Raw genomic sequence first — 20,306 nt, 5'->3', positions numbered from 1 at the left:
GAGGGAGAGCTTCCAAGAATGGAGTCAGCCGGAGAGAATGCCCAGAGCTGAGAGTTGGAGGGTCTTGTTGGTAGAACAACCCTAAGGCCAGTGTGGCTGGATCAGAGTACGTGTTGGGGAGTAAGGTGCATAAGAAGACTTAAAAGGTGGGAGGGGGCTAGGTATGAAGGATTTTTGAATGCCAAACAGAGCATTTTATGTTTGCTCATAGAGGAAAGAGGGAGCCATTGGAGTTTACAAGTGAGGGGTGAAATGATCAGACCTGTGTTTTAGGAAAATCATTTTGGTTGCCAAGTGGAAGATGGTTCAGAGTGGGGAGAAACTTGAGGCAGGCAGACCCACCAGCAGGCTATTGCAATAGTTCAGGTGTGAAGTGATGTGGGCTTGTACCAGAGTGGTGGGAGTGTCAGCAGAGATAAGAAGTATTGGAGAGATGACATTGACAGCCCTTGGTGACAACTTGGATGTTGGGGGCATGGTGAGAGATAGTGAGGAGTCCAGGATGACTCCTTAGCGTGAGGGATAGTGAGGAGTCCAGGATGACTCCTTAGCTTGAGAGCTTGAGGGACTGAGAGGACCGTGTTGCCCTAGTCAGTAACAGGGAATGTAGAAAGGATGGAGGGTTTAGGGGAAATGATAATGAATTCTGTTTTGAACGTACTGAGTTTAGGATGTTTACTGGGTATCCAGTTAGAGGTATCTGAAAGACAGTTGGAGACACAAAATTGGAGATCAGCAGAGAGATGAAGGCAGGTCTCATACAGCAAAGTAAAACAGTTAAATACAATAAAACAATGACCTGGTCTGAAAGGGCATCCTGCATTCCATAGCTTGTATACCCTCTCTCCCTCTCTGTTAAAAAAAAATGTTTTCACTCTCTCCCACCTCCTACCCCATTTTAAAAAAAGGAAAACGAATTTCTGGTAACAAATAGGCACAGGATTTCTAGTACAGAATTAATCATTAATTTCTATGCTTTATAATCATCGGATATAGTCAGAAATATTTGTATTTTAAAAAATGTGTTTTGAAAGGGAATAACAATAAAGTGTGTATATTCAAGATCCTCTTTTTATCTCTTCTCCATATATTTGCATATAGTTTTATTGATGTATGGATGTGTGTATATGTGTGTGGGTACACACAGATGTCTATTTAGTTATTCTAAATGATCTTCTAGGTTTTTGCTTTGCATTATTTGAAGTTTTGTACGTATATTTTCATTCCTGTTGCTGTTGTTATTTTGAGAGATAGTATGGCAATAATGGATAAAAGGTGGACCCTTGAATCAGGCAGACTTGGGTTCAAGTTTTGCCCTGACACATACTGGCTATGTGAGCTTGAACAGGGCATTGGCTTCTCAGGGCATGAGCCCCCAGGCAACTCTCCAAGATTTTAAGTGCAGTTGAGATGCAGATCTGCTTTGGTAGAAGGAGTTTTGACACTGGGAGTTCTCTACCATGAGGAAATTTTGGGCCTAGGTATTTTTAATGGCACAATAGTGTTTCTTCATATCGTGTTCGTACCTTTCCCAACAGTTGGCCATGTCGATTGTTTCCACTGTTACATAATATCCTATAGATCCCCAGTGTTTTAAATATTAAGCAGCTCTGAGTATTTTTGTACGGTTAGATTTCTTTCTTTTTCTTTAAAACTTCCGTCCTTGAAGTGTAGCCAGGTTGTAGGATCACTGTGTCAAAGAGTATAATCTGTTTCATAACTTATTATTCATTACTTATTGTTACTTTCGTAACTTTACTGCCACATTGTTCTCCCAAAAGATGGAGCTGATTCACAATTCTAGAGCGCCTGTTTCTTACGAGCCCAGTAAAAGTTGATTTTGTCATTAAGAATTTTTTTAAAACAATTTTATCAGTTCAAGATAATACTTTCAGAAGTGTTTTAATTTGCATTTCCTCATGATTAGAGAATTTGAACAGTTTTTCAAGCAATTTGTCCATGGCTTGTGTCTTTTCTTGTGTAAATTGCCTGTTCTTATCCTTAGTTCCCATAGTATCATCCATAGGTCCCCACTGGGGACTAAAGATTACTCTTAAAAAATTATATGAGTTCCTAGTAGATTCTGGAGGTCAGACTTTGTATATGCAGAATAAAGTACATAAATTATTGGGAACAAAGTCAATGCGTTTGAGTGTGTGAAATATTCAGTTCTGTTATATAAAATATATAAAAATATAAATATGAAATATACATAATAGGAAAAAAGGCGACAGATAAACTTACTATTTTGTACAATCTATTAGTTTTATTTCTAGTTTAGTTATGTTATTGTATACTGAATTTAAACTTTTTACATACTCGCATCCAGTGATTATGTTCCAATTAATTTGTAAACTTTGTTCTATAAACATTCCAACTGAGATAAAGGCATCTTCCCCTTTTATCCCAACTTTTAAATGATTTAGTGATGGAAGTTTAAGCTTAATAAGTTTAACCTAATAAATTTAGATTGTTTAGCTTAATAAATTAATTAATAAATTTAATTATTTTAAAAATTAATAAAATGATTTATCAATTAATTCATCTTTTGGGATCTGAGGCCCTCTTTTCAGTTTCAAAAAATATCCTAGAACATCAAATAGGTATAGCTCTGTTATTACTAGCTATCAATTGAGAAAATACATAATGACAAAATGTCAGCACTTGGGGTACCTATGGATTTGGGAACAACTTACAATAACTCCATAGCCTTCTAGGAGTCTTTGGCCTGCAGGGTGGGAACTCCTGGTTCCTAGAACTCCTAGATTTAATCTAGGTGGCACAGGAGATTGAGGACTAGACCTAGACACAGGAAGTCCTGGGTTCAAATGTGACCCCAGACACTATCTGTGTGACCTTGGGAAAGTCACTTAAACCTCTGCCTCGGTTTCTTTATCTGTAAAATGGGAATAATGATAATAGTGCTTACCTCCCAGGGCTGTTGTAAGGATCAAATGAGACAATATTTGTAAAGCACTTTGTAAACTTTAAAGTGCTATGTAAATGCTAATTATTATTATCGCTATCCAGTTGCAATTTATTATAGTTATACAGTATGAGGTATGGACATAAAAATGTTATTTTTTCCACCATCTTGCTGTTCCTTTCATAAAAATTTTTATTTCCCTGGTATTTTGTGATTTGAATTTGTCAAATGCTAGATCGTAAGTGCCCAAAGTGAGTCTCCTTCCACATTCTAGTTTCATCACTTTTCTCTCAGGAGGTGAGCGGCATGTTTCATTTTCCTTCTTTTCTAAACTTTTGTATCTCCCTGGTAGCCAGTCAATGAATCAGCAAGCTTTTCTTTAGCACCCACTGTGTGCTGGGCATTGTGCTCAGCTCCCTGCCCTCAAAGAGGTCAAATTCCAATGAGGGAGGAACTGTAGGTCCTTGAGAAGTATTTGTGAAATCGAATTGAATTCCATCATTCAGTTTTATTTCTGGGTTTTCTGTTCAGATCCTTTGATCACTGTTTCTGTTTTCTTTCTTGGGACCTGAAACTCTTGCTAATTCTCCCTTTTGGGATATGTTGTGATGTCTAGCAAGACAAGTTTCCACTCCTCAGATTTTTCTTCTTCATAACTCCCCTTGGTATTCTTGCTCACTTATTTGCCCACAAGTGTTTCCTTGGTGTTTTTCATAGTGCTACAAAAAAAATCCATTGGTGGAGGCAGAGCCAAGATGGCGGCTGGAAAGCAGGAACTTGCTTAAGCTCTCCCCCAAATCCCTCCAAACACCTGTAAAAAACAGCTCTGAACAAATTCTATACCTGCAAAACCCACGAAATAGCAGAGGGAAGCAGCTCCAGCCCAGCAGGGCCTGGATAGTGGCTGGTAATGGTCTATTGCACAATGCTGGGAGTGGAGCACAGCCCAGCATGGGCCACGCCAGGACAGACTAGAGTGGGAGTCAGCCCAGAGAAGGCCTTAGGGCCATGAATCTTTGAGCTGTGGCAGTTACCAGACTTCTCAACCCACAAACACCAAAGACCACAGAGCAGGTTAGTAGGCAAACTGCTAGATTGGGTTAAGGAGTGGTCTGGCCACCAGCCCTGGGGGTGGCAGAGGTGCTGTGGTGGAGCTCCAGTGTCAGCTGCTTCTGGAGTCCCTGGCTCACACAGTGGAAGGAATCAAGAGACAGACCAGAGTGGGAGTGCAGGGCTTGCTTTGCCCTGGTTGGATCTGGGTCACAATCGTGGTTGGCAGTTCCTGGGGGAGGAGGAGTGCTGCTATGGCAGAGCTTGCAGTGACAGTGGAGTACAAGTAGCTCTGAAAACAGCACTGCAGCCCCTAAAGCTTGGGACAAAGCACTCTACTCTATAAGCAGTCACACCTTGACAAAAAGCTCAGAGGTCAAGTAGTTGGCTGGGAACATGGCCAGGTAGTGAAAAAGGACGCAGACTCAGACTGAGACTTGGACTCTAAAATCTTTTTTTGGTGACAAGGAAGATCAAAACGTACAGCCAGAAAAAGTCAACAAAGTCAAAAGCCTCCAAGAAAAATATGAATTGGTCTCAGGCCATGGAAGAGCTCAAAAAGGATTTGGAAAAGTGAGTAAGAGAAGTAGAGGAAAAATTGGGAAGAGAAATGAGAGTAATGCAAGAAAACCATGAAAAACAAATCAGTGACTTGCTAAAGGAGACCCAAAAAAATACTAAAGAAAATAACACCTTAAAAAAATAGACAAACTCAAATGGCAAAAGAGCTCCAAAAAGCCAATGAGGAGAAGAATGCCTTGAAAGGCAGAATTAGCCAAATGGAAAAGGAGGTCCAAAAGACCACTGAAGAAAATATCACCTTAAAAATTAGATTGGATCAAGTGGAAGCTAGTGACTTTATGAGAAACCAAGATATTATAAAACAGAACCAAAGGAATGAAAAAATGGAAGACAATGTGAAATACTTCATTGGAAAAACCACTGACCTGGAAAATAGATCCAGGAGAGATAATTTAAAAATTATTGGACTACCTGAAAGCCATGATCAAAAAGAGAGCCTAGACATCATCTATCAAGAAATTATCAAAGAAAACTACCCTGATATTCTAGAGCCAGAGGGTAAAATAGAAATTGAAAGAATCCACCAATTGCCTCCTGAAAAAGATCCCAAAAAGAAAACTCCTAGGAATATTGTCACCAAATTCCAGAGCTCTCAGATCTAGGAGAAAATACTGCAAGCAGCTACAAACAATTTGAGTATCGTGGAAACATAATCAGGATAATATGAGATCTAGCAGCTTCTACATTAAGGGATCAAAGGGCTTGGAATATGACATTCCAGAGGTCAGTGGAGCTAGGATATAAACCAAGAATCACCTATTCAGCAAAACTGAGTATCATGCTCCAAGGCGAAATATGGATTTTAAATAAAATAGAGGACTTTCAAGCTTTCTCAGTGAAAAGACGAGAGCTGAATAGAAAATTTGACTTTCAAACACAAGAATCAAGAGAAGCATGAAAAGGTAGACAAGAAAGAGAAATCATAAGGGACTTAATAAAGTTGACCTGTTTTATTTACATTCCTACATGGAAAGATGATGTGTGTAATTCATGAGACCTTTCTCAGTATTAAGGTAGTTGAGGGGGATATTCATATATATAAACAGAGGGCATAGGGTGAGTTGAATATGAAGGTATGATATCTAAAAAAAATTAAGGAATGAGAGAGGAATATATTGAAAGAGGGAGAAAGGGAGAGATCGAATGGGGTAAATTATCTCACATAAAAGTGCCAAGAAAAAGCAGTTCTGTTGGAAGGGAAGAGGGGGCAGGTGAGGGGGAATGAATGAATCTTGCTCTCGTTGGATTTGACCTGGGGAGGGAATAATATACACACTCAATCAGATATCTTAACCCACAGGAAGGTAGGGGAAAGGGGATAAAAAAGGGGGGATGATAGAAGGGAGGGCTGATAGGGGGAGGAGGTAATCAAAAGCAAACACTTTCGAAAAGGGACAGGGTCAAGGGAGAAAATTGAATAAAAGGGGACAGGATAGGATGGAGGGAAATATAGTTAGTCTTTTACAACATGAGTATTGTGGAAGTGTTTTACATAATGATACATGTGTGGCCTACGTTGAATTGCTTGCCTTCTTAGGGAGGGTGGGTGGGAAGGGAAGAGGGGAGAGAATTTGGAATTCAAAATTTTAAAAGCAGATGCTCAAAAAAAAGTTGTTTTTGCATGCGACTGAGAAATAAGATATATAGGGGATGGGGCATAGAAATCTATCTTGTCCTACAAGAAAGTAAGGAGAAAGGGGATGGGGGGGGACTGAGGTGACAGAAGGGAGGGCTGACTAGGCAATGGGGCGATCAGAATATGTGCCATCATGGAGCAGGGGAAGGGCAGAAATGGGGAGAAAATTTGTAACTCAAAATCTTATGGAAATTAATGTTGAAAACTAAAATATTAAATAATAAAATAATTGTTTAGAGAAAAAATATTTTAAAAAGTCCATTGGTGTTTGGATTTACAAATCAATTAACATCTATTAAGTGCTTGCTGTGCCAGGCTCTGTGGGTGTTCAAAGAAGGCCGTTTGTCAGATATAGCCCATGTATTATTTTGCTTTCTTTAGTGGGTACCTCTTTGTGAAAAGGTCCATGATTATGGAGTAGGTATCAGAAAGTGATAGTTATATTTTTTAGAAGCATAAAAGAATACTTATTTTGCTTAAAGGATTCAAAAAAGCAACAGACTTTGTAATTCTACCTAAGGAAATTATTTTAAAATCTTCCCTCCTCCCCTTCTCAGGTAATTGTAACCTTAGAAATGAACATTTTAGGCACCAAAGGCCCATTGTGGGTATTATAATTGCCCAATCTTCAAGAAAACCACTGAGGCAGGGCTCTGAGCCAATGGCACTTTATTAAAGGGTCTGTGGTCCTCTCTAATTAACTGGACCTCACGTTCTCCTCACAATACAGGTGCTCCCTTCATCCAGGGCCTTCTTTTAACAAGTTTGATACCAGATTTGATACCTGAACACTCTGGAGGGGCTACACAAACTACAGAATCCCATTGGTTGATTGATCTTGCTTTTGAGGGCCAAAATTAAAATGAGCAAGGCAAGAGTCATCTCCGACGACCAAGTGGTCATAAGATGGTCACCTGTTCATGTTGGGCAAGAGAGGGTGGTCTGGAGGGACAAAAATAAGTTGGGGACTTGTCAAAGAATCAAGGCATCCCACCCATGCTGGGTGTGGACGTGGAATCTGAGTAGAACAGAATGGACATATCTTTGTCAGCATTCTTGTGGTTATGTAAGTGAGCTTCATAACTGGTAAACAAATACTTCACATTACATTAAAGTTTGAGGCTTGCTATAAAGGCGTCCTATAAGAACCTATCTTACCTAATGATCCCTATATGATTTATGTAAAATATCAAACTGATTAATACTGATTGGAATAGAGTAGGGGTCCTAATGAATTGTATCTCACACCATAAATATTGTGAGGTATTTGAGGGTACTGCTCCATTTTGAATTTCACAAGCCCCAGGCAATAATAGTCATAATAATGGGGAAACTATGGGTGGAATTTCCTCTATAGGACAGTACTTTCTTTGAAGTTTGTAGAATTGCCTAGAGGAGAGGTCCTTGCAAAACTCCAGAGTGCCCAGAACCAGATTGAATGTAATTGGGAAATGCTTAATAAAATAAACACAATAAACACAGATGATGTTAATTTGTGGTTTTCTAAGTCAATATATAGCCAGCAGGTTCTGTTTCCATTTAGGTTTGTTTCCACTGGCCTAGAACTTTAAGAGAAGGAAGACTTGTTCAGGGTCACAGTCAGTATGTGTCAGAGATGGTACTTGATCCCATGTCTTCCTACACAGGCAGCCAAACTGTCTCTCAGTAAGGACTACAATAGATGTTTATTATTTTTTAAAATTTATTTTTGAAGTAACAGGTATTTTTTAAATTAATCAGTGTCTCTCACTACCACTCTTTTATTGAGCAAATTAAACAAACAAAAACAAATCCTTCAATATACATCTACATAGTCTAGCAAAATAAGTTAGCCAGGTCCAAAAATGAATGTCTCCCTCTGCGTTTTAGTTTCATCTCCTCTATCAGGAAGTGAGTGGCGTGTGCAACATCCTTCTTTTGAGCTCATGGTTTATCACAAAAATGATCAAAGTTGTTTTCTCTGTAAGATTATCACTAGATCTCACCTTGTTCTTTGTCAGTTTATAGATGCCATCCCAGGATCCTCTGAATTTGTACATTTCACTGTTTCTTTGGGCACAATAATACTGCATTACTACTCCTACACCACAATTCATCTAACTATTCCCCAATAGGACGATAGTCCCCCCACCCCCTTAGATGATCATTTTTGGCTCCTGTGAGAAGAATGACTACCCGTAGTTTTGTTCATTTAACAGCAGACTTTTATGTGGTATAGCTCGGTGAACAGTGGAGAGAGTGTTTGACTCCTGTCTTAGACACTTATCAGCTGGGTGATCTTGGGCAAATCAGCCCGTCAGTCTCAGTTTCCTCCTCTGTAAAAGGAAGGCAATTATAGCACCTTCCTCGCAAGGTTGTTGTGAGGGTCCAATGAGATAATTTGTGTAAAGTGCTTTACAAACCTTAAGTAGTGTTTTCTAATTTATAATTAATATAATATAATGTAATATAACATAATGTAACGTAATATAAAGTAATATAACGTAATGTAACGTAACATAACGTAACGTAACGTAACGTAACACAACGCAACATAACGAATGTATTATAATATAACAATATTATATATATTACAACAATATAATATCATATATTGTAAATGTACTATTATATATAATAATATATAATTATAGATATAGTTCTCTGTGATGGAAGATGGTGTATAGATGGTTATTCCCATTTTTTACATGAGTAAACTAAGACTGCGGTAAGTGAAGAGTCTTGTCCAATAGTTCACAAATAGCAGAACTATGATTCGAACCTGGGTCTTCTGATTGCCAACCCAAGCCCCACTCTGGGTCCGTTTGTACAATATACAATTTGTAGCTGAATGAGAAGCCACCTTACCATCTTTACCTTGCAACGTGCAGAGAGAATGTACTTTGCAAGGCGTTCTCTGCTACATGTAGCAAGTGACACGGTTAGAATGAAACGAAGAGAGACGCTGAGGTTTCAATGACATTCCCCTTCCCTCCCCCCACCCCCCGCCCCTGTTGTCCAGGTAAACTTTGATCTATGTGTAAAGGCAGCTTTCCATGGGGGCAAAATAATGTGTCTCACAATACAGGGAGCTTCAAGGTGGAAAAGAGGAGACATTTTTGGACATGGTCATTATGTGGATTTGTTTTGCTTTACCCTGCTTATTTGTTTCAAGGTATGTTGTTTGTTCGTTTTAAAGGAGTAGGGTTAGAGGGTAAGAAGGGTTTAATAATGCCCGTGAAGGAAGTTCAGAGGGCAACACAGAGAAGCAGGATACTTTTGAATGTAACAGCTTGAAATTCTTATATGCCTTTAAAAATAAGTGGTATGGAATAGGGGTTCACGGGTTTATGTACAATCCTCTTTTTACCTTCTGTTTGGTGTGCTGTGTGTATACTTGTTACATTTATATAAGGAAATACTTGGGTGGGGGGAGTTTGGTGTTGAGTTACAAATAATTTTTTATACTTTTTAAAAAGGGGGGTTCTTGGGGAGGAAGGTACAGCTCTGTGTAACACATGGGCTGACATGTGCCCTCCTGTCCTTTCCAGAAGTCACTGCAAAGCCTCTATTTGTACCCTGGGCCAGGAAGATTCTTTGGGCTAAATATGAACACTCCTTATTGAGGGTTCCTGGATCCCAGCCAGCAGTCCCTTCCTCTATCTATATGTTTTATAAGGATTTCTAGGAGGCCCTTAGCATAAAATTCCTCTTCTCCAGCTCTATGGGAAACATACTTCCAAATAACTAGCATAAGGATGCACTCTATTTTTACCATCCTTTCTTGCTGCCCTATATACCCACCAAAATTCTTAATTTAAAAAAAATTATGAACTTGACAAACATCAACAAATGTGAACATTTCAATATATTTAAAAAAACAAAAAAGATGATTATATGTGAAACCATGAAACTATTATGTACAGCTTGGTATTTTTTAAAGTGTATATTAAATTTTAAATGATAACACTTACGCTGCCCAGCTCCTCTGTGGCAGCTTCTGGACTAATCTGTTTTCTTCCATGTATTTCAAAAGTGTCACTCATATTGTCTCCTTTGCCTTTGTATTATTGTCAATTGTCAATACTCTCTGCCCCAATGCCTCCCTTCCCCCCCAAACTCTTCCCATCCCACCTCTCTAACAAGTAAGGATAACCAACAAAACAAATCCACATTCTAGCACTCTCTGAAAAGCCACACCTCTACTCCATACCTTCTGTGACTTTGTACCGGCTGGAATATTTTCTCTCTTTACAACTACTCATTGGATTCCCTAGCTCCCTCTTCAAGCTTCAGCTTGATGCCACCTGCTTCATGAAGTTTTTCCTGATCTTTCCCACCTCCCCCCCCAATAATTGGTATTTACTTTATACATTTATATTTCATTTTTATCTATGTGTGTGTTGTTTCTTCCCAAAAGAATGTAAGCTCTTTGAAGGCAGCATTTTTTTTCTTAGCATGCCCGTTACCAATTATCCTAGGCACTTAATAAATGTTTATTGAATTGAATTAATGAACATCAGCTGTGTGGCCTCTGAGGGTTAACACATTACATAGATAGACCTTGCAAAGTTAAAAAAAGCCACCCTTATACTTATACCCTTATACACACCATTCCACTATCCCATAAAAATGGAAATCTTAACTTCTCCAAAAATAAAAATTCCACCAGTTTTAAACACCACTGTGTTTTAGAGACTAATTAAGAAAGCCTAAAATGTCTCCTTTTTGGAAAAAAAATACCCTGAATCAAGAGTTTTAAAATAGCATCATAGAACAGATTAAATCTGGTTCCTTTCTAACAATGCCTCCTTCTAGGCCTAATAATATAGATATTGGGAAATGTGGTTATAAAGATGTAATTAACTTGAACTCAACAATGCTTCTACTGTGACCGCGAACACTTCCAAGTAGAATTTATTTCAGGGAGATTGGCGGCTTTAATTAGGTTGTCAGGCATTCGCCATCATTATAGTCTCAACAATACTGAAGCCCAGACAAAAAGTACAAACGTGACCCTGTTTGATCAGGACAAGTTGAGGTACAAAGTTGTGATGAATGACTTTCCTGAAATCCTTGGGCATTTGTCGGTAATTCCCAGCCAACAATATCTATTTTTTACTTCTGTTTCTAGGGTTGCTTTCCAGGGAATGTCTCACCATTGTTGGCACGGTCTTGTAGCTTAGTGTCAAGGGAATTGGGCACTGGGGTGGCCCAGAGAGAGAGAAAGAGACAGAGAGACAGAGACAGAGAGAGAGAGAGACAGAGAGAGACAGACACAGAGACAGGCAGAAACAGAGAAGGGGGTGAGGGAGAGAGATGGAGGAAAGGAGAGAGGGAGGGATGGGGAGGGAGAAAGAGAGAGAGAGAGAGAAAGAGAGAGAGAGAGAGAGAGAGAGAGAGAGAGAGAGAGAGAGAGAGAGAGAGAGGGAGAGGGAGAGGGAGAGGGAGAGGGAGAGGGAGAGGGAGAGAGAGAGAGAGAAAGAGAAATGGAGAAAGAGACAGAGAGACAGTGCATGTCAGAGAGTCATCAGTGACTAGCTGGAGCTGGAGGCCATCTGTCATGAAAGCTATAGTGGAGTTTCCTTGATTTACTTGTAAGCTAAATTAGAAGATTGTCCAGTGCATTACAGGTTGAGGAAGGGACCACAGAGCCATTATGTCGATTTTGTAAACATCTAATAAGCACTGCTTATGTGCAAAGGCACTCTGCTGGCCACTGGGAATACAAAGCCAAACAAGCCCTGTCCTCAAGAAGCTTGCATTCTCCTGGGAGGAGGGGTATACAACACATACACACATAAATAAATACAAACAGTATATACAAAGAGATAAAAAAAATAATTCCTAAAGGGCAAGGCATTACCAACCAAAGAATTTTGGAAGTCCTTGAATAGGAGTTGGCTCCTTAGCTGTGCTTTGAAGGGAAGATAACGATTCTTTCCTGCAGGGCAGAGGTAAGGAGGGAGAATATTCCAGACATGGGGGTTTCTGAAAAAAATAAATGGAGACTACTTTTGGAATAAACAAAACCCATAAAGTATATATGATCATGGTGTTACAGACCAGGATTTACTTTAAAGGATCAAGTGGCAATGGGAACCATTGTAGTTTGATTGGCTCATGTTATAGAAGAGTAAACTGAAATCCAGAAATGACGTGGCCAGGGTTCCAGGAGTGGTGAGTGGCGGAGGTGGGCTTTGGACTGAGGTCTTTTCTCTGACTCCAGATGCCAGAGTCTTTCCTCTCTACCACACTGCTGCCTTGTGAGATCCCTTCCAGCTCTGTGACCTGTGTGATCTGCTTTTGGGTTGTGTGCCTGTCACCTCTTTCACAGAAACAGGAGAAAGAGAGAGCATCTGTTGGGTGGTTTGAACCGTAGAAGAGAAATGCACATCTATTTTTTCCCCTCCTGTCATTGTTTCTAAACCCACTGAGTACGGGTACGATTGACCCCATTTTTTCCTTCTGTTTAGCCGTCTCAATGGACATGTTTCTGGAAACAATGAAAACTGATCTGTTTATTATGTTTTAGGAAATAATGAGAGTTTAGAAACTGTGGGCTAGAATTTAAAGCCCTTTGGATTATCGTTCTTAATATTTGTAGAGTATAAAGTGCTTTACAAACAGGTTATCTAATGTGCACAGGTATAATGAGACATCTGGCAGAATTGTTTCAGCAATTCAGGGGGACAAAGGACAAATCTAAACACAGGCCTCTGGGGACTGGATTTTACTTATTAATCACGATAATAATGATAATAGCTGCCACAGGATTTCAAGCTTTGTATGATGCTTTACGTGCATCGTCTCTCTGGGGCTTTCCAACAACCCTAGGAGGTAAATACTGTGGCTATTATTATAACCATCTTTTTTAGATCAGGAACTGAATCTCAAAGAGGGGTGAATGGTCCTATGCAGCCTACTAAGTTTCAGAGGCAGGATTCAAACTTTGCTTTTCCTGACTCCCAAGTCTATTCTCTCTAACCCACCATTTTACATCTTCATGATTTTGGCATTAGGTTGCTCAGAGTTCATTAAAAAACCCCATTAGTGTGCATGTATGTGCTCATCTTCATGGAAAAGATGAGAATGAAACTTAGACAAGGCTATGTGTTCTTTATTCATTTAATCGTCTCTTTTAGAAACAATAATAGCTTACATTGATAGAGGGCTTTAAGATTTGCAAAGTATTCAACAACTCCATGATGTAAGTGATAAGTAACAGCTAGCACTCATATAGTACAAAGTTAGCAAAGTGCTTTAAATAGACTATCTCCTCTGGTCTACACAATAACCCTATGAAGGAAGTATTCTTATTATCCCCATTTGACAGGTAAGGAAGCTGAGTCCAAGAGTGACTTGCCCAGGTTCACACAGATAATGAATGTCCCAGGCAGCATTTGAACTCGGGTCTTCCCGCTTCCAAGTCTAATATTTTCTACTATAATAGTAGCTTAAGGTTGGCTATGTGTGATAAAGTAAAGGGATGATGTGGCTCAAGGCTGGAATATATATATATGATGTCTCTGTTATCTGCCTAACCCCATCCACAATTGGTGGAGAAAGGTGGATAGGCTTGCTGTCTTGGAGCCCAGTAGGGTGCCTCTCAACAGCATCTTTGGTGGCTGCTGCTTCTTAGGAGGGAGGAAGGAAACAAGCATTTGTTAAGTGCCTGCTATGTGCCAGGCACTGTGCTAAGCACATTACAATTATTGTCTCATTTGATCCTCAGAACGACTTTGGGAGATTGATACTACTATTTATCCCCATTTTTCAGATGGAGAAACTGAGGCAGGCAGCGGTTGAGGGATTTGCCCAAGATCACACAGCTAGTAAGTTTCTGAGGTCGGATTTGAACTTAGGACTTCCTGACTTCAGTCTCCTTATTAGCCTGAGGGAAGAGAGAGCATTGCTCCTTCTTGTTATCAACGTTCTCTTGGACTCAATGGGGGGAGGGAGGATACAGCGACTCCAAGAAGATGCTCTGAACTCTTTGGAACAAAAATGTTCAATCAGTCCGAGGAATTTTTATCTTTTTTTTAATTAAATTTCATCCATCCTGCTACCTTGTGCATTTTAAGTAAAGTTCCGACGGGACAGGGGACTCCATGGACTAATGCAAGGTGGGGTCAAGGTCATTGAATCGCACCCCTATCACGCATGAGTGTATGACATGCAGCTCATAAAATGGCTCTTGCTCATTTGTCCCCATCTGTGAAATGGGAATGATAATGACACTGATCTAGCTCCCAGAGGAGAGGCTGGAAGAGATAGTAAGTAAAAATGATTGCAAAGCACCTCTGAGAGAGACAAAGGCGAGAGTGCTTTGTAATTGCTAGAATGCCCTTTGCCCTCTCCCTGGAAGCTTTCATTAAGCAGCTTATGAGTGCTGTGAGCCAATGAGGGGCCGGTACAAAGTCACCGAGAGCTTAACATCTAGCCTTCTCTTCTTGATAGTGCTCGTGGAGGTCATAGCTAGGAATAGCATGGCACATTGTAGCCAAGCATGTGTCAAAATGGACTGACAGAGATGTGCCGGGGTTCTTCCCAGCATACCACCAAGGTCCAAGGCTAGAGGACGGAGCCCGACGCAATGGAGTGCTTCCTGAACTGCCCCTTCTTTCTGCCAGGCAGCCATGGGACGCATCTGTGAGTTCTGGGGTAGCCCTCTTGTTGAGAAGAAGCAGAGGGAGAAGTCTGAACCAAGAGTCAGGTGATAGACCTGGGTTTGAATCCTGCCATGGTTAATACTAGCTAGCTAGGAGAAAGTGAGTGAGTCATTTCACTTTTCATGAACCTGTTTCCTCATATGTAAAATGGCGAGGAGTACATTTATTACCCACTTCCCAAGTTGTTGTGAGATGTAAAGAATCATCAATTCTTAAAGTTGGAGAGAGCCTTAGAAGACATCTAGTCTCATTCCCTGGTTTTACAAATGTGCCAATGACAGGCCTAGAGAGGGAAGGAAAATGCTAGAAGTCACACAGATAGTAAGTTGCTTAAGGCAGTCTATAAATATTAACTGCTTATTCTTATTACTATTATTAATGTATATCTGTGATTTTATCCATGTAGAGAACTTCCGGTATGGAAGCTACCTCCTCCAATGGGATCCAAGAGATTTAAGTGACTTGACTATGGTGGTAGTTGTTACAGTGATATTATTGGGAGGAAAAGTACGAGCATCAAGATCTTAAGAAAGTCCAGTGCCTATTGATATTGTTTGTCCATTCTCACTCACATTTTCTCTTATAATAGTATGCACACAGTTCATCTTGCCTTGTGCTATTTCATAAAGGTCTTTCTAGATTTCTTCATATCCCATGTACTTGTTAGTCTTAATTCCACTACTAGTATTCTATTACGTTGATGGACCACAATTTATTTAGTTCACTTTCCTGTTATTATACATTTAAGCAGCTTCCCAATTTTTTTTAAATTTTCAATTAGTGCTGTTGTGGAAATCTTTAAAACAAAAAATAGCTCTTGTATTTGTTTTTGATAATCCTTTCAAGGTATAATCACAACAATGGAATTACGGGGTTCAAGGGAATGATTATTTCTGTAATGTGTACTGTGTGTTATAAGATTGGTTTCCAAAAAATTTCTACAACTTAGTCATTGTCCCTGCAATGAATGCCATGTAAGCACTCCATTTCTACTAAATAGCTCCTTAACACACTGAAAAGCATACCCAAATGAACCAACTTGAGATAGCTCAAGCTCTTTCTTCCCAACCCTAGACAGTTCTATCTCTGATTTTGCCCCTCAAACCTGTGACTTTTTTATTTTGCTGTTGCTCTTCTTAGCTTTAGTATTCACTTAGGAAAAATGTCACTATGGAATCAACAAAGCTTAAAAAAAGGCTGGTCCTAAGAGAATGGTAGAGATCATTGCAGGAGAGTCTCAATTCCCAAACTGGGAGCTTGTCTATTGGCTGCTGGGCCTCTAGGTCTACACTAGTCAAATGGCCAATGGTCCTTGCCAGGAAAGCGAGACACTAACTTTACTTCGATGAGATAATATTTGTAAAGCACCGAGCACAGTGCCTGACACATAGTAGGTACTATATATAAATGCTTATTCCCTCCCTTCCCCCACTGTTCCTACTTCATTCTGAAAAGCCATATAGCGATAGCGATGAGTGCATTGGCTTAGAATCAGAACAGTGTTCTAATCCTAGCCTAATTATTAATTAGTTATATAAACTTGGAGGGCAGCTGGGTCGTGCAACAGACCGAGTGCTGGACCTGGAGTCAGGAGGACCTGAGTTTCAATCTGTCTTCAGACACACACTAGCTGTGTGACCCTGGGCACATTATTCAACCCTGTTTGCCTCAGTTTCCTCATCTGTAAAATGAGCTGGAGAAGGAAATGGCAAACCACTCCAGTATGTTTGCCAAGAAAACCCCACATGGGGTTGCGAAGAGTTGGAAATGACTTAACAACAATATAAACAGGTAAGTCTTTGAGACCTGATTTGGGTCTCAGTTTCCCCATTTATAAATTGAGGGCTGGATTATATGTCCTCCAAGGTCCTTTTCAGATCCAACATTCTATATTCTAAGGTTTTGAATATTCTCCCTTGTTCTAACATTGTATGGTCTGAGGCTCCTCCCAGCTCCAACAGTATGTAATCTGAGGCCCCTCCCAGCTCCAACAGTCTGTGGTCCAAGATACCTTCTAGCTCTTACATTTTATTATCTACAGTCTCTTCCAGGTCTAATATTCTCTGTTTCTATGACATCTGTCCCTGGGGCTACAGGAGCGACAGTAACATACACACGGCAGCACTGAGGATACTAAACTCGGGCCCGTGGGATCGTATTAGCTGGCTTGGTTTGATGTGGTTACCTAGAGCAGACAGAGGGCAAGCTGTGGAGCGAGGGAACTAAGTCTCACATTGTTGTCTCGGTTGTTGATGCTGTCTCCACATCTGTTTTCCTCCCAGCACACTACTGTTCAGAATGCCGCCTCCCACCTACCACATTCAATTCAAGTCGACAGAATTCATGGAACAAGGATCAGATACCTCCTGTGTCTGGAGTACTGTGCTAGAGACTGGGGGAGGATATTAATTTTAAGCACACAAAATCTCGGCTCCGTTGACTTATAGTCACGCTTGTGTGTGTGAGTATATGTTAAAGATATTATATATATAAATAATTACAACAAAAAAGACAATTCATTTGAATAAATGCTTGTAGGATCATAGATTTAGAGCTAAAAATAACCTTGGATGCCAATGAGTCCACCTCATCCCCATTTTGCAGGTGAAGAAACAAGTGTGAAAAGGTTAAATGACTTTCTTAGGATCACAGAAATAGGCTCTAGGATCACAGCAAATAGTGTCCTGGGTAGAGTTTGAACTCAGGTCCTCCAGACTCCAAGTCCAGTGGCCCATCCGCCATGATGTCCTTACTACCTCTCTAAATGCTGATGCTGTGGTGGCACATCTAGGGCTAGAAAGGACCTCAGAGGCCTTCCACTCCAACCCTCTGATTGTACAAAGGCCTGATTAGACTGGAGATCCTTCCTCTGACTCCAAAGACAGCAGTTTCTCACTTATCCACGTTGCCTTTCTCATTTATCATGTGCCTGTTAAATGTAAAACACTGTGCTAGATACCAGGAAGATGGCAGGTTTAGATGAGACACAATTTCTGCCTACAGGAAGCTTCCATTCTTTGGGGGGAAGGGGTGGTATATATAATGTCATCAGATAACTGCACTACATGGTAGAAAATGAAAGGGAACAAAACTGAGATGGCATGACTAACCCTAAGAATATTTGAGGATGGGGGCTGAGGGTGGGGAGAGAATTAAATAAGGCCTTACAGAAGAGATGGCACCTACACTGAGCCTTGAAGGTAGATGGGGAATCTTTTTTTTTTAAAAAAAAATAATTTTTTACAACTGTTTTGGAAAGCATTTGGGAATTATTCAAAGAAAGTAAATAAAATGTCTGTGGCCTTTGACCCAGAGATACCACGGCTAGGTTTATACCTCAAAGGATTAATTGATTGGAAGAAAGTCCCCATATACAACAAAAAATTTATATCAGTGCTTCTAAGTAATACTGAAGAATTGGAGACAAAATTGATGTCCATTGAGCGGGGAAATGGCTAAACAAATGGTGGTACATTCATGTAATGGATTGTCACTGTGTTGTATAAGAAACGACAAAAATTATGCATACAAAGAAATATGGAAAGAATTTTAGAAACTGATGCAGTCAAGTAAGCAGAGCCCCCCCCCCCAAAATACACAAAGACTACAAAAACTTAAATGGAAAGAACACAAAACTATCAAGAATGAGTTTTGCAAAATTATAAAGAACAAATCTTTCTCCAAAGAAGACATAGGAGAAGACATCCTCACCCCACTCCTTTGCAGAGGTAGGAGGTCCATGAATGTGGTCCATGGCATATATTTTCAGACTTTTTTATGTGTTAATCATTTTTTCTGATTTTGTATCTCTTGCATTTTTTTAAAAAAAATATTATTTATTATGGGATGGCCCTCTGGGAAGGGAAAAGGGGTGTTACTTGGGAGAAATTCTGGTGACATAACAAAACAAAAGAAATAAAATAAAAATAGATTTGCATTGATTGTTTTTATATCTTCTAGATTTATTTTATTTCTCTCCCTTCCCAGAAAGTCATCTTTTATAACAAAGAATTGTTTAAAAAAAAAGAAGTGGAAAAATATAGCAAAACTGATACGTAGAAAAATTCTGAGATTATATGCAATGTTTCATACCCACAGTCCCCAAATGCTGAAGAGGGGGAGGTGTGTCCTTGTATCTCTTTATGATTAAACTTGCTTTTTATAACTATTTGTAGTAGTGGTGAAGGTAACTTGTGTTTCTTGATTTAGTGTCCTATATTTTGTGTGTTTCAAGATAGAAACAAAACTCCATTGCATGATAATTCAAGGAAGCTGGTTGACATCAACCTATTTAATCTGTAACAAAGCAATAGGTCTACTCAGCTTCCATGGTAGAGAAATAAATTGCTTTTTTAAAAAACAAAAGTAGGTTTTTTATTAATATCTTTTGTTTTTCAATTGTCTGAATTTCCTTTGATGTCCCACTCTGTTCCTCTCCAAGAGAGCTATTTCTTGAAACAAATAATTTTTTAAAAAAAAGCAGGAAGAGAAAAGAAATCAGCAAAACCAATCAAAGCATGGAAAATCTTGCATTATACTCAATGTTCCAAAGATCAACTCCCCCAACCCTTCCTACAGAGGAGTAGGAGAACTGTGCTCATGTCTCTTCTTTGGAGCTATGCTTATTCTTTGTAACATCAACCTGGTTTAGGCCCCCCACACCCACTCCGATGGTTTACTGGGGTGTGTGCTGCTTCTTGGAGCCATAGGTGAGAATTGGATGAAGGTGGTCACCAAAGGTGGATGAGCAGGCCTGAAAAGGGCTTGGCAAGCCCTCACACCAGAAGTGCTAGTCTTCCCTGAATATCCTATACACCCCTCAATATGGTTGATGAGTAAGGGGGATGTTTACCCCAAGCATGTGAAGAATTTACCTGGCAGAATGGGTAGATGAGAACAATTTTGTTCCAATGGCCATAGAGGTGGATGAAGGAGGAGCTATGGAGTGCTTAGAGCTTGATCACGCATGGAAGACACCAAGATCATCCACTGCATCCTGAGCCACCTTCAGTTGTCTTGATTTTTGCCCTGCCACTGGACTTCGATAGATAACTCAAGAAGAGAGAATGAGGCTGATGACTTTGTGCAACTTTGCCTCACTTAAATCTAATTTACAGGCAAGTTAAGACATCACTCCTGATGTCACTGGTCTTTGAAAACAAAGGATGAACAACAATGTGTTCTTTGTCATTGCATATTCATTTTTGTTGTTTTGAAGTTGTTTCCATTGCATTGTTGTAATCCCTATATATGGTGTTTTCGTGGCTCTGCTCATTTCACTATCACTTTATCTAAGTCTTTGCATGCTTTTCTGTATTTATTATATTTTTATAGCACGATGTTTTTATATTTATTTTATAAATATTTATTTTATGTATTTTTATAGCATAATAATGTTTCATTATAGACATCTGCCGCAATTTGTTAAGCCATTTCCAGATTGATGGGTATCAACTTTGTT

At 39.6% G+C, this 20,306-nt stretch overlaps 1 protein-coding gene across 1 annotated transcript in view; it reads left to right on the top strand.

The window, feature by feature from the left end:
• Window positions 1-20,306, top strand: part of VOPP1 (VOPP1 WW domain binding protein) — a 194,284-nt gene that overhangs the window by 26,329 nt on the left and 147,649 nt on the right. The gene's annotated exons all lie outside the window — the stretch shown is intronic.

The sequence above is a fragment of the Trichosurus vulpecula genome, chromosome 9 (assembly GCF_011100635.1).
Source record: "Trichosurus vulpecula isolate mTriVul1 chromosome 9, mTriVul1.pri, whole genome shotgun sequence".
Lineage (NCBI taxonomy): Eukaryota > Metazoa > Chordata > Mammalia > Diprotodontia > Phalangeridae > Trichosurus > Trichosurus vulpecula.
Note: the sequence above shows the minus strand (reverse complement) of the source record. Positions and strands in the feature narration are given on the sequence as shown.